Source organism: Nicotiana attenuata, chromosome 12 (genome assembly GCF_001879085.1).
Source record: "Nicotiana attenuata strain UT chromosome 12, NIATTr2, whole genome shotgun sequence".
NCBI lineage: Eukaryota > Viridiplantae > Streptophyta > Magnoliopsida > Solanales > Solanaceae > Nicotiana > Nicotiana attenuata.
Window position 1 is genome coordinate 35,162,728 of NC_032000.1, and position 12,901 is coordinate 35,175,628.

Below are 12,901 nucleotides of genomic sequence, written 5' to 3' on the forward strand. Positions count from 1 at the left end.
GCTTGATTCAAAGCAATATAACGACTATTTCATTTATATTTTTACTAGAAAAAACTTACTATTGATATAAGTTTGCTATAAACACAAATGAATAAGATTAATAATGGGAAAATATAAAATTTCAATGTTATGCATATTTTTACATGGATCATTCATGATGCGAGTAATAGTCATGTTAATTAGTTCGTATGAGAAAGAATTGTCATCGGCGCCGTAGAGAGAAATTAATTGAATTTTATCACTAGAAGGCTTCACCGAAAAACCATGCAATTTTTTTTATTTTTTTGCATTCTCAATCTTCTTTTTCTTTTGTCCTCAAGATTTCATTCTCAATCTTCAACCTTTTAAAATCTTTGCCAACAGATAAAATGATCCGTTTAGGATGTGTTTGGAAAGTTACACGATAATTGAAATTGATGTAATTACTAGAATAATAATTACACAGTCTAGTAATTACTACGACATGTTTGTTTGTCATAATGTAATTACAGTGTATTACAAGCATGTTATTTGGTTGTACAAGTGTAATTAAACAGTTAGATTAACTTTTTAATGAAGTAACTATCAAAACTTGAAAGTTAAGATAATAAATACATGCCTATAAATAATTTTTTATAAGCATAAATGATATTAGCTTGGCATTTAAGATGCTAATTTTTTCTTGAATATATACTAATTAGTAATCATATATTTATAACTAATATGGTAAAAATAATTGATATATGTTTTTTAAAGCAATAACATCTAGTTTAATTAATTATAATAACTAAAACTATATGTTTTGTGAGAACATCATGGAATGCATGTTTGATAAAATAAATTAATATTATAAATTTAACGTCATAAATTATGCAAACGTTTGACAAAACTAATCTATCAATTCTAACTAAAAAATGAACAACATGCAATGTGAAATAAGAAGCCAAAAACAATTAGAATCATAAATTTAAACAATTTCATTATACCAAAAAAATACTTTAACATATGTCAAATTCCAACATAATAAAAATAAGTTTCAATACAACTTAAGATTAGGAGACATAATACGCTTATAACCTCATTCAACAACGAAATTCTACTTTAATGACATCACTCATTATATGTCATATTTGTTAATGACTCATTATTTCTAATATTATGAGGTGTAGCTTCAAAAACTTGAATAATTACGCAGTTACGCAAAATAAAGAAAATAAAATAATTAAAAATAAAATATACGAGCAATTACAAGAAGTAAATGTAGAGAAATAAAGGATAAATAATGTACAAAGAAAATATATTTAAAATTTAAAAGTAAAAATAAAATTAAAAAAAAGAAATTAAAATAATGAAAATAAAAAGTTATAAAGAAAATAAATTAAAAGGAAAGAAATTTGGATGACCCAGTAGGTCATCTAGAGTTAAACCTTAATTCCGTATTTCAAAACCTCAAATATCTCATTTTAGCCTTCCTCGATTTGCATGCGCAATCCGTGCCTTTTTCTGGAAGGCTTTTAAGGTAAAAAATGATAAAATATGAAATTATGCCTTAAAAATCCGTTTGAGTTGACTTCGATCAACGTCGTTGCGAAGAGAGATCGAAGACGAAGATTTTCTGACGTAGGTTCTGCTGTTTGCATGCTTTGATGTCATAGAAGCAGCAGTTGACACAAATACAAAATAGAAAGAAGGGCTCTTTGAACGACTCTGCTCCTATCTCATCATTGAGCAACCAAACCCGGATCGGTGTTTTGACGGTAACGGTGGGTCCGTATTGTGATTTGGGATTTGGACGTGTGCCCAGAATCGAATTCGGAGGTCCCGAGCTCGAGTTATCGCTTTTTGTCGAAATTGGAAGTTTAAAGGTTTAATGAATTTAAAGATTTGATCAATGCTTGACTTTGTTGATATCGGGTCCGTATTTTGATTCTGGAACTCGGTATAGGTCCATTTCTATATTTATGACTTGTCTGCCAAAGTTGGTGAAAACGGGAGTTAGTTTGCCGTGATTCGGACGTTCGGTTGTTAAAAAAGAAATTCTAGAGTTTCATTGAAAATTTCATTTAGTTTGGGGTCCGATTTGTAGTTTTAGTTGTTATTTTGGTGTTTTGATCAGCGAGCAACTTCGAATAATATTTTTGGACTTGTGTGCATATTCGGTTTGGAGCCCCGAGGGCTCGGGTGAGTTTCGGATAGTCTACGAATGGTTTGAACTAAGAAAATTTCGGGTTTCTTGAGCTTCTGCTCTATCTGGTGTCATGTGCTTCGCGAACGCGGTAGTTGGATCGCAAACGCGGAGTGTGGGGGTTTTAGCCTCCGCGAATGCGACAAGCTTCCCGCGAACGCGTAGGCTTGGGACCTGGGGGGAGGGGGGATCTGACTGTTACTCTTCGCGAATGCAGCACGAGGCTCGCGAACGCGTAGGCAAGTGAGAGTAAGCCTTCGCGAACGCGAAGGGTATCTCACGAACCCGTAGGCTAATTAAGCTGCTACTTTGCGATCGCGTTAGGCTCTTCACGAACATGAAGAAGGCATGATGCCTAGTGATTTAAATGTTTCAAAAACGGGATTTCTCCCATTTAGCATAAACCTTCCATTATAGCTCGGCCTAGAGGCGATTTTGAAGAAATAACTCAACACTAATTCATAGGTTTGTACCCTTTAACTTCTTTTCTTCCATTTCTAACATCACCCATTAATTTCTAGACCTAATTTTTGTTCTTCCATGGTAGAAAACTAGGGATTTAGTAAGAACTGGGGGAGTTTACAAATTAGGGATTTAGACCTCAATTTGAGATCGGATTCCGAAACTAATTACATAATTGGGCTCCGGGGTGAATGGGTAAATGGATTTTAGTCTGAACCTCGGGTTTTGACCAAGCGGGCCCGAGGTTGATTTTTGACCTTTTGGGAAAAAGTGTGGAAATCCTAAATTGATGCATTGTAATTGATTCCTTCAGCAATATTTGACGTTATTGTGTCAATTGTGGTTAGATACTAGTGGTTTGGAGGGGGATTCTAGGGGAAAGGCCCCGGTAGAGCTCTGAGTTGACTGCGGAGTGAGGTAAGTGTTGAGTTTAACCTTGATTTGAGGGAACTAGGAACCCTCAAACTGTGTGCTATGTGAATTTCATGTGTTGCGGCGTATATGCGAGGTGAGGAGTGCTTATACGCTGCCGAATTACTTGTTTCCCTGATTTTCCCTTTTTCCTTAATTATTTCCTTCCACGCCTTAAATGTTATGTGCTTTAAATGTCTCCCATACTTTATTTGTTACCGGTTAATTGTTGTTTCTCATGTTAAAAATGTTAGACCTTTCCATGCTTTAACGACTAGCTGCTATTTGCCTTAATTAACTTGCACCTTTTAATTGTCATTTACTGGACTTGTCTTGCCGTGTGACATTACATATGTGAATTCCCAAGTTGGTACAAGGTTTCCTTTCTGATTCAGCTTTATATTCATCAATCGTAGAGGTTTTCGTAATTTGAATTATTGATTTGATCAGTGAATATTTGATATTGATATGGTGGGATCGAGTTACACGACGCAACATGTGAAATAAGAGTGGATTGATATGGTGGAATAAGGGTGAATTTGTACTGATTTGGTGGGATCGGGTTGCACGCTGCAACATGTGAAATAAGAGTGGATTGATACGGTAAAATAAAGGGCGAATTATGATACTAATTTTATTATATGGTGGGATCGGGTTGCGTGCCATAACATATCGTTATTTATTTATGATTGTTGATATTATTACGGTAGAATAAGGGAGGATTGTGCTGTACGGTGGGATCGAGCTGCGCGCCGCAACAATTTATGTGGTTCTATTTCCTTGGGCTTTGTTGGTTTTCAGTATTTTTTATATGGAAATCTAAGGATTGGTAATTTTGATCGTCACTGGTTTTCTTTGTAGATTTAGCTATTTTCTTCAGTTAACTGTCTTATTTTGTTCAGTATTTTCTTCTCCTGCCTTTATTATATACTGCGTACAGGTTGTAGTGTAAGTGATCTGCCTTAGCCTCGTCACTACTTCGTCGATGTTAGGCTCGGCACTTACAGAGTACATGGGTCGGTTGTACTCATACTACACTCTGCACTTCTTGTGTAGATTTTGGAGTCGGTCCCATCGGTGGTTATTAGTGTGCTCAGATTTGCTAGCTTGCGGAGACTTGAGGTACAGCTGCTCAGCGTCCGCAGCTCCTAGAGTCCCCTTACCTTTTTATTAACTGTGTATCTTCCCTCAGACATCTTTATGTTTTATTCAGACCCTTATTTGTACTATTATAGTAGCTCATGCACTTGTGACACCGGGTCTAGGGTTGTATTAGGTATTTTAGTCATTATTGCTTCCGCATTTTAATTTGGATTACTATAGTTATTTCAGTTTATTTCTTATCATTTAATTTGAACTGTTGAAAATTGATAAATTGTTCTAACATTGGCTTGCCTAACAAGTGAAATGTTAGGCGCCATCACGGTCCCGAATGTGGAAATTTTGGGTCGTGAAAAGTTGGTATCAGAGCACTAGGTTACATAGGTCTTACGGGTCACAATCAAGCTTATTAGAATCTGGAGGATCGGTACGGAGACGTTTGTACTTATCTTCCAGAGGCTATGGCGTTTAGGAACAATTTCACTTCTATTCTTCTCTGTGGTGCTATTTTATTCTATCATTGATGATTGATTTCTTTGATTCTTGTCCTCTCAAAGATGGTGTGAACACGTACTGCATCTTCAGCTGGACAGCAACCGGAGCCCCTAGTGGTAACTCCTACGAGGGGCAGAGGTCGAGGCCAAGGTCGCGCTAGAGGCCAAGGCAGAGCTCAGCCTAGAGCTCGAGCAGCCGCACCAGCAAAGGATCCTCAGGTGGATTTTGATAAGGTGATTCCAGCTCAGACTGTACATGTTGGACCAGCTTAGGTCCCGGAGGGGTTTATTGCCACCTCAGTTCTTCAGGACGCTCTTGTCCGTTTGATGGGCCTTATAGAGAGTGTGGCCCGGGCTGGTACATTTCCTGTGGCACCAGCCGTCTCTCAAGCACGGGAGGAGCACAGACTCCCACTACTTACACTTTGGAGCAGATGGCTCCCCAGTATCAGACTCCAGCTGCCCGGCTAGTTTGGGTAGTTCAGCTGGTTGTTGCGGCACAGGCCGGTGATAGGCCCGCCATGTCTTCTAAAGGTTTATTATGATTGGACAAGTTTACAAAGCTCTTCCCAGTTCACTTCAGTAGTGCACCTTCTGAGGACCCACAGGATTATCTTCACTGCTGCCATGAGGTGTTGCGGAACATGGGTATAGTTGAGACCAATGGGGTCGATTTTGTTATGTTACAGCTGACAGGTTCCGCCAAGAGGTGGTGGAAGGATTATATATCTACGAGACCAGCTGGGTCGCCTGCTCTTACTTGGGACCAGTTCACTCAGCTATTTCTAGAGAAGTTTCTTCCTATCACACTGAGGGAGGATTACCGCAGGCAGTTTGAGCGTCTCCAGCAGGGCAGTATGTCAGTCACTCAGTACGAGATCCGTTTTATGGATCTAGCTCGCCATGCCCTTATCCACCTTCCTACTGATAGGGAGAGGGTGAGGAGGTTTATTTATGAGATTTGTCCTCTCCTATAAAGAAATCAAAAAATAATTGTTTCGTAAAATCTCGTCTAATAAAAAAGGGAAGGAGAAGGATAAGGATCTTCTTCAGCGGATCCCTCTTGTTCCTGTTTAGTCCCCTTCATTTCGGAAGTTGTTTCTATTTCTACATCTCTTTCTTCCTCACTTTCCACCCTTTCTTCTGTTTTTGAGGCTTCTAGTTTCTTAACTGAAAGAAGCCTCAAAAACAGAAGAAAGGGTGGAAAGTGAGGAAGAAAGAGACGTGGCTGCAACTCACCTGCATGAAGCCGGAATTGCTAGTAATCGCCGGTCAGCCATACGGCGGTGAATTCGTTCCCGGGCCTTGTACACACCGCCCGTCACACTATGGGAGCTGGCCATGCCCGAATATTGGAAATAATCAATTAGGTTTACGACGAAATAAATCGATCACTGATCCAATTTGAGTACCTCTGCAGGATAGACCTCAACAGAAATTCTTTTGATGAATAAATGGAAATTTAACCTTGTCAATTTTTGGCAATGTCATTTTTCTCTGTGCTTTCACACAGGAAGGATCTCTCCGGGAAAAGAAGTTCATGACCCGTGGGCCTTCTACCTCCACGCGGCATTGCTCCGTCAGGATTTCGTCCATTGCGGAAAATTCCCCACTGCTGCCTCCCGTAGGAGTCTGGGTCGTGTCTCAGTCCCAGTGTGGCTTATAAAATGAGGGAATTTATTGGATTGGTTTATTAATAGTCTGGAGTACTTCATTTAATTTCTTCTGCAGTACTGGGCTTTGCCGGCATTTATCATGCACTTCTGGGACCTGAGACACTTGAAGAATCTTTTCCCTTCTTTGGTTATGTCTGGAAAGATCGAAATAAAATGACCACAATTTTAGGTATTCACTTAATCTTGTTAGGTCTAGGTGCTTTTCTTCTAGTATTCAAGGCTCTTTTAATTGAATAGTTAATATTCAAGCAACAAGAAAAAATTCCCATTTTTTGTAAAATTTTTGTAAAAGTAAAATAAAATATATAAAATAGAAATTCCAATCAAAATAAAAGTCTCATTTCTCTTTCTGCTTTTTTATTTTATGTTTACCAGCTTGCTGGACTAAAAAAAAGAAGTTTTCGAATATTCCACAATGCATTTTTATACAGTTGTCCATGTACCAGTAGAAGATTCGGCAGCTACCGCGGCCCCTGCTTCTTCAGGTGGAACTCCAGGTTGAGGAGTTACTCGGAATGCTACCAATATATCAGTATCTTTGGTTTGGTACCCAGGAGTATAATAAGTCAATTTGTACTCTTTAACACCAACTTTGAATCCCAAACTTGCTTTAGTCTCTGTTTGTGGTGACATAAATCCCTCTCTACAACTCATGAATTAAGAATTCTCACAACAACAAGGTCTACTCGACACGAATTCCGCGTTAATGAAACTTTTTCACAGGAATCTTTCACAAAATTTCTAACTAATACTAATATTATCAACTAATCAGAATGTTTGATTATTAGACCATGGTATTTGATTTTCCAAATACATCATTATTGTATGCTCTTTCATATATAGCGCAACCCAATTTTTATTTTTTACTTTTATTTTTTGAAACGGAAATACCTAACTAACCTAAATAATAAGAACTTCCCCCTTGACATTGGTATATAGTAAGCCGAAACATCTCTCGATTGGGTTTCAACTATTGGCAAGACGATCATACTTCCTTCACCTAGACTAGAACTTAATTTAGCGGCTCTTTCCAAAAGGCATGAATGCAAATAAAAAACATCTCCTGGATAAGATTCACGACCAGGCGGTCTTCGTAATAGAAGAGACATTTGGCGATAAGCTTGCGCGTATTTGGAGGGATCATCATAAATGATTAAAGTGTGTCATTCACGATACATAAATTAGTAATGTATCTTATGGGGACGTTAATTTATTATCTTTCTTTGATTCCATATCCATAGATTCATATGGATATGTTGATGTTTATATCTTGAGAAAAAGATGGCTTTTCCCGGATGAAATGAAAATTGGATTCATGTAACAGGAGAAAGATTTCCCATTCCTTAGCCGGAAAGATATGTGGCCATGAAAGAGGGATTAAGTGGAACAAAATTGACTGGGTGGTAGACTCATGGAAACGCTTGTTGTTGGCCCAAGAATAGGTGAAGTTTTGAAGAATGACAAATAAACTCAGTCATGGACCAGGTCCATCATGTGAAGCACAATCATGATCAATCTACACATGTGAGATGAACGTGAAGGAGATAAGTCCTTTTGATTAAGCAGCAATATCTCCTGATCTGATCGAAAAGGTTGCATATTGGATAAGGGGAGAAAGTCTCCTTATGAGAAGAGAAGAAAATCCGGATAAAAGATAGTGTTGGAGTTTGTGATGTTCAAGGACTCAACTTCGATGGAAAATCAACAATTGAGTCCCAGTCAAACTCTAATTACTGACCTATTAAATAACAGTGATTGTTCTCTTTTACAGGGATTGCACAAATGCAGAAGTTAAACTAAATTGAGAGCAAAAGATCAAGGCGATTTTGCAAGCAATTTATGTGAGATTTGAGTGTGCACTCCTAAAGCTACTTGAACGAGATAGAAGAACCAATTCCATTGTGTCTTTCTTTATTTCTAGTTCAATTGTAGTAGGTGATTTAAACTTGTACCTTTCAGCTTAGTGGAAGTTTGGGAAAATCCTACTGAGTAGTAGGTCGTGGTTTTTTTTTACCTTTTGAGCCAGGTGTTTTCCACGTAAAAATCTCTGTGTTCTTTATTATGTACTTATTATTCCGCAAACAGTAGTAGTTAGTACACCTAGAAGAACCAGGTTCTTCTAGAGCGAAAATTGGATACCACACAAATCACCCCCTCTCTTGTGTGGTATTGATGTTTAAAACTTCAATTGGTATTAGAGCGGGTTATCCTTGAAGAAGCTAACACCTTAGGAAAAGATCAACATGAGTGCACCACCTGGGAACTGGGAAGGGCAATCCGCTGCTAGACCTCCACTTTTCAATGGACAGTACTATTCTTGGTGGAAGAACAGGATGAGGGATCACATCATAGGAGAAGACTATGAACTCCGGGACATAGTCACTGATGGTCCTCTAGCAACTACAAAGAGGAATGCTGAAGGAGTGGATGTGCCAAAGACAAGACTGACTGCACTGCTGAAGACCTAAAGAAGTGGGAGAAGAATGCCAAAGCCAAGAAATGGCTTGTGTGTGGACTAGGTCCAGATGAGTACAGTAGAATTCAAAGTTGTACCACTGCTAAGGAAATCTGGGATACTTTGCAAGTGGATCATGAAGGAACACCTCAAGTGAAGAGGTCCAGAGGAACATTGCTGTATTCTCAATATGAGAATTTCACCATGAAGGAAGGAGAAACCATCCAAGAGATGTATACAAGGTTCACCACACTGACAAATGAACTTAAGTCTCTTGGAAGGATTATCCTTGAAGAAGACAAAGTTGAGAAGATTTTAACAAGGGTTCGGCCAGTCTCTTGGGAAAGTAAAATTACTGTTATCCAGGAATCAAAGAATATTGCTACTCTCAAGCTGGATGAACTAATTGGAAACCGTACTACCTATGAACTGAGAAGACAAATCATGAAAATGGATGCACCCAAGAAGGAAAGGAGTCTGGCTCTCAGAATTGCTGAAGGTTCAGATCTAGAGGATGATGAAATGGCTATGATCACAAGAGATTTCAAAAAGTACCTGATGAGAGGAAAGGGATCTTCAAGAGGTACAACCTTCAACAAACCAAGGGCTCCTGAGAAACAGACCAATGAGGGTTGCTACAAGTGTGGTAAGACTGATAACATGATCAAGAATTGTCCTCAATGGGAAATTGAGTGGAAAAAGGAAAGGGCTGAACGAAGGAACATGAAGAAGGAACAGGTTCAACCAAAAAGGAACAAAGGTTCAAAAAAGGATATGGTTGCTGCCTGGGGAGAAACATCAGATGAGGACTCAGAAGATGAAGCTGGAGATGTACAAGCGCTTATGGCCATTGGAGAATCAGATGATGAACAAGAGGTAAGTATTCTTCATCTCAAGGACAAGATTAAAGTCCTGTCTAAAGAAAGGTTGTCTGAATTACTGCTAGACTTCATTGATGAGTCTGAGATAGTTAACAATGAGAAGGAAGAACTGTCTAGGAAATGTGCGATCCTAAAAGCCAAGTCCAAAAATCTAGAATCTAGGGCTAATCAGAGTGAAAGTAAAAATGCTGAGTTGAAGAACCAGGTTCTTGAACTTGACACTAGTGTCCTAGAACTTAGGTCTGAGAACTTAAAACTGAAATTAGGAACAGGAAAGAAGAAAGTTGATCACACACATCTCACCCTAGAAGAAAACTTAGGAAAAATGAAGGATGAGCTGTACAGAAAGGATGAGCAGATAAGAGTACTAAAAGAAGATCTAGGGAAGGTAAAACATGAACTAGACAGAACTTGCAAATGGAACAAGGCTTCTGATGCACTCTCTTGGTTACAAGAACATCACAGTAGCAACAAAAGAGGACTTGGTTATGGGTCACAAGCACCTAAGTGATCCTAAAAGCAAGTACCTCACTCTTCCTGAGAACCAAATCTGCACACATTGTGGCAAGAGTGGCCATTACAAAAATGAATTTAATGCAAAAGTAAAGGCTAGTCAAAAGAACAAAACTTTTGTTCAAGAAAAAAATAGGCTGCCTGGGTAGGCTAGAAGGAATCTGATTTACCCCTTTGCCTATAGAAAGGGACCCAAACTAGTTTGGGTTCCTAAGACTAACCCCTGTTTTCTTTTTGCAGGTCCAAGTGAAAGGGAAGTAGCCAAATATGGTACATGGATAGTGGCTGCTCAAAACATATGACTGGAAGCAAGAACCAGTTCCTTTCACTTGAGGACTTAAAGGGAGGTAATGTCTCCTTTTGAAATGGGAAGAAAGGTGAGATTATTGGGGTTGGAAAGGTAGGTAAGACAGACTCTCACTCCATTGAGAATGTCTACTTGATAGATGGCTTGAAATACAACCTGATCAGTGTGTCACAATTGTGTGACAGAGGTAACCTTGTAGCATTCACCTCTACTAAATGCTTTGTGATTAACCTTACCACCGACAAGATTGTTTTGCAGGGAAAAAGAGTTAACAATATTTACATTGTAAATTTGTCAACTCTTTTTGAAAATGAACTGACCTGCCTAAGTGTGTTGGATAATGATCCCCTCATGTGGCACAAAAGACTTGGTCATGCCAGTCTGAATCAGTTAAACAAATTAGTCTCCAAGGACTTGGTGATAGGGTTACCCAACATCAAATTCAAGGAAGACAAAGTTTGTGAGGCATGTGCAAGGGGAAAGCATGTAAGATCATCCTTCAAAAGCATGAAGATGGTAAGCACAACTAAGTCGTTGGAACTGGTCCATATGGATCTCTGTGGTCTAATGAGAAACATGAGCAGAGGTGGAAAGAAATATGTAATGGTACTTGTTGATGATTATTCTAGATTTACCCGGGTTCTATTTCTAACATCTAAAGATGAAGCATTTGACATGTTTACTGCCTTTGTTAGAAAAATTCAGAAATAATTAGGAAATCAACTTGCATCCATTAGGTCTGATCATGGAACTGAATTTGAAAATGCTAAGTTTGCTGAGTTCAGTGATGAAAATGGTATAGATCATAATTGCTCTGCCTCTACGACTCCTCAACAAAATGGAGTAGTTGAAAGAAAGAACAGGACTCTTGAAGACATGGCTAGGACTATGCTTCTTTCTAGTAAGCTGCCCCATAACCTCTGGACAAAATGGAGTAGTTGAAAGAAAGAACAGGACTCTTGAATACATGGATAGGACTATGCTTCTTTCTAGGGTGTAAATACTGCATGTTAAATTATCAAAGAGAGAAAACCAAATATATCCTATCTTAGGGCATTTGGATGCAATTGCTTTGTGCACAATAATGTAAAAGACTCCCTAGGTAAGTTTGATCCCAGAAGTGATGAGGGAGTATTCTTGGATATTCTTCACATAGCAAAGCATATAAAGTGTTCAATAAAAGAACTTTGTGTGTAGAAGAAAGTGTACATGTAGTATTTGATGAAACTAACATTCTTTCTGAGAGACATGAACATGAAGATGAAGCCATTGGATTGGTAAAGGATTTGACTGAAGCCTCAGCACATGTCAAAGTGGCACCAAAAGAAGGAACAGGTGATGGAACAGGTTCTTCCATCCAGGGAAACCTGATAGGGGGAACTTGTCAAAGAGGAATTGAAATAAATCCCCTAAAAGAACATGTTCATGACCCTGTTCCTCAGCAATAGATCATGGGAGAAGCATCTAGTAGAAACCAGCTGGTAGTGAAACCTCACAAGTATCAAAGTTCTCATCCCATTGAGAACATTATCACCTATCCAACATCTGGAGTCAAAACTAGATCACAACTGAAGAATCTGTGTGCCTTTGATGCCTTTTTATCTCTTATTGAACCTAAAAATGTTGTTGAAGCTTTTCAGGATGCAGATTGGGTCAATGCAATGCAAGATGAACTCAATCAGTTTGAGAGAAGTCAAGTTTGGCATCTAGTTGCAAGGCCCAAGGATAGATCAGTTATTGGTACAAAATGGGTCTTTAGAAACAAACTTGATGAAGATGGAATTGTTACAAGAAACAAGGCAAGAGTGGTGGTCCAAGGTTGCAGCCAAGAGGAGGGCATAGATTATGATGAGACTTTTTGCTCCAGTTGCAAAACTAGAGGCAATCAGACTTCTCATAGCCTTTGCAGCACATATGGAATTCACTCTTCATCAGATGGATGTCAAAAGTGTCTTCCTGAATGGCTACCTGAAAGAAGAAGTGTTTGTGAAACAACCTCCAGGGTTTGAGAGCAAGGAATGTCCTGAGCATGTGTACAAGCTAGACAAGGCTCTCTATGGACTAAAGCAGGCCCCAAGAGCATGGTATGAACGACTGCCCAAATTCCTGCTTGAACATGGCTACAAAAGAGGTAAAATTGACAGTACCTTATTCTTAATGGAAAAGGTAAGGATCTCCTTGTGGTACAAATATATGTTGATGACATAATCATTGGGGCCACCACTGACAAGCTAAGTAAGGACTTTGAAAAAACTAATGGGGAGTGAGTTTGAAATGAGCATGATGGGTGAGCTTAACTTCTTCTTAGGCTTACAGATCAAACAAAGTCCAAATGGAACCATGATCCATCAGCAGAAGTATGCAAAGGAGCTAATCAAAAAGTTTAAAATGGAAGAATCTAAAGAAATAGACACGCCCATTGCAACTGCCACTAAAT